This window comes from Lontra canadensis, unplaced genomic scaffold (assembly GCF_010015895.1).
Source record: "Lontra canadensis isolate GAN:19392208 unplaced genomic scaffold, GSC_riverotter_1.0 scaffold127, whole genome shotgun sequence".
Classification (NCBI taxonomy): domain Eukaryota; kingdom Metazoa; phylum Chordata; class Mammalia; order Carnivora; family Mustelidae; genus Lontra; species Lontra canadensis.
Window position 1 is genome coordinate 1,296,825 of NW_022631121.1, and position 3,160 is coordinate 1,299,984.

The following is a 3,160-nucleotide window of genomic DNA, read 5'->3' on the forward strand; positions in this document are numbered from 1 at the left end:
GCGGAGCAGCCGCCCGGGGGCGGAGCCTCGCTGCTCCGGGTGGGGGCTCGCGGCGGCCCGGGGGTGGTGCGCGGCGCCTGCAGCCTCTGTCATTGGCGGGAAGCCGGAGTCCGTCGCGGAGGAGCTTCCCACTCGGTCGGCGGCGCCGGGCGTGTTGTTGCCCGGAGGACAGACCGATCCCTGCCATTATCGATGAAAGGCACCACGCAGCACGGACAGCGTGTGACGTGGAGGCCGGGGGTCGTCGGAGCTTGTCTCCTACGCCGCGCCATCTTGACCCCCACGCCTCGGCTCCCAAGCTTAGCGGCGCGTCGGAATCTTCTGGGCAGCTTTCTGGAGCCCTGATGCCTGAGCCCCAGCCTCTGGGGATTCCTCTATAGCTAGGAGTCGGGTCCGGTCTTCAGGACGTCTAAAGGCACCCCGAGGTGATGCTTACGTAAGCGAAGTTAGAAACCACTGACCTAAAGGGAAACAATCGTTTCTATGCTAATCTCGGCCTGCCCCCTAGTGTTTGAAAGTTGGAGATTTTGGCTGGCCCAGAGATTTCAAGGCCAGAATGAGTATGATTTTACCCTAAAACCTGATTCTCCATTTCATTCAGCGAATGCTTATTAAGCCGAGTGCACTGCGCCAGACGCTGTTGAAGATGCTGGGGATGCAACAAAATAGACAAAAATCCCTGCCCTTCGGGGGCTTACTTTAGAAGGAAAACAAGTCAGCAAGTTAGCAAAGAACATAATTTCAAACGTCATAAAGCAGTCTAAGGAAGAGACAAAACAAGATAATGAGACAGGATCCTTCCAGAATATACACAAATCTTGATTTTCCCCTGAAGATGTTTATTTCCTAGGAGGCGGGGACTATACTGTTAACGCTTGTTATGATACCTCGTGCTTAGTAAAAATGTGTCCATTTTAACTAATCTGGGTTTTTTTTTAATCACTTCATAAATTACAAATGGAACATAGTCTTTGCCTTTGTCTTTCCTCTCTACCTACCTTTCCCTTTTATCAGATCCACATCCAGAAGGCTCTCAGCCTGCAGGGATACATAATCTTCCATTTTTGTTCACTTTGTACCTTTTCACTGATGGTTTTGATACATTTTGTGTCCCTTATACTTTTTACTACTCTACCACATCGGGGCTCCTGGCTGGCTCAGTCGTTAAGGGTCTGCCTTTGGCTCAGGTCATGATCCCAGGGTAACTGGGATGGAGCCCAGTGTTGAGCCCCATGTCGGGCTCCCTGCTTGGCTGGAAGCCTTCTCCCTCTCCCACTCCCCCTACTTGTGTTCCCTCCCTCACTGTCAAATAAATAAAATCTTTTTAAAAAATAACAATACTCTACCACACCTAACACAGTACAATAAATATTTAATTGAATTACACTATTTTTCTTCTTTTTACTTTTGGTTAAAGCAATGTTGGAAGTGGAGAGAAAAATTAAAAGAGAATTTTTCAGGTTACAAAGATAGTATAATAATGGATAGGGACAACTCATAATTTTTGTGCGACCAAGTCACCGTCCAACCAGACACATTCTCAGCATATAAATGGTGTGGATTTGGACAGAACAGCTGAAACCTGGGACTCGAGGCCATGATGATTGCCTTCTTACCATCACTTATCTTCGCTTCCCTTTGCACACTGGCCTCATTCTTTTTCCTCTGTATATTATCTTTCTCCACATAGCAAAAGAAGTTCCTGAACTTTACATCTTATAACCGTAGCTATATACATAGAGACTGACTCAAATTTCTGTGTCCCAAGTAAAAAATTCCTGAAAAGAAAGGGGATTGAGAAGTATAAATTTTCCATTATAAATTAAGTAAGCCAAGGAGATGAAAAGTACAACATAAGAAATATAGTCAGTAATATTTTAATAACTTTGTATGGTGACAGATGGTGACCACACTTACACTGAGCACTGAATAATGTATAGAATTGCTGAATCAATATGTTGTATGTCTGAAACTAATATAACATCTTATGTCAATCAAACTTCAATGAAAAAAAAAGTCCTGCAAAGGGAATCACTGGCCCAAGTGGGATCAGGTACACACCCCTGGACAGGGCAACTGTGGCAGCAATGCAAGGTCATATGACTGGTCCATGGGACTTACCAGGAATCCCATCAGCCAGAACCATGGTCAAGTACTAGGTCACAGTCAACTAACATGGCGATTTCCAACAGTCACCACACCGATAGGGAAATGGAGCACTTCCTAGAAAAGGTGAGCTGAGCAACCAACCACAGAGATGTCCACTACATATGTAATTTAAATGGGAAAAAAAATGATCCCATCACTTAACCCACCTACCTCAATTCTAATCTCACAGAACCCCTGTTAAACCCAGCCAGCCCAACATTCATGCATGTGTCTACAATTTTTTCAAATGGTAGTTGCATAAAATTCTTAAAACAGGGGCATCTGGGTGGCTCAGATGGCTAAGCATCTGCCTTTGGCTCAGGTCACGATCCTGGGGTCCTGGGATGGAGCCCCACGTTGTTGTTCAGCTCCCCACTCAGTGGGGAGCCTGCTTCTCTCTCTCTCCCTCTGCCCTTACCCCCCAGTCGTGCTCATTCTCTCTACTGCTCTCTCTCAAATAAATAACATCTTAAAAAATAAACAAAAATTCTTAAAACAGTTTAGCAACCCTGATTTCTGGGTGTGTGTAATGTGTGTAAAGTATATATGTTATAGCAAATTCTGGGTAGTAGGGACAAAAGGCAAAGTGGCCAAAAATCAGACCAGGAAGCATCCAGCAGTTGTATAGTGGTGAGAACACTGTCCTTAAATAACTGATTCTGCACCCCACCTTTTTGTTTCCTGTTCTGTTTCATTAGTTCTATTTTGATTTGTTGTCAGGGTAATAGAGATAGTACCAAGAAAAATCATGCATTGACAGATACATAAGATATTATCAAGGTCACTATTACAAGTAGAAGAATAAAATAAAATAACAAAACTTAAAACGTTGTCTGCTCATTCATGTAATATGAGTGAAAGGTATCTAGTGACCATCTTTCCTTGCTTGGGCTGTTGAACCATATAACTTTTGGATATCTAATTTAGATAGAGTATGTTTTTGGAAAACTATGTCATCAACTTTCAAACAAATTGATTCTTGCTACGATTTCAATTAGGATCCAGAAATTAC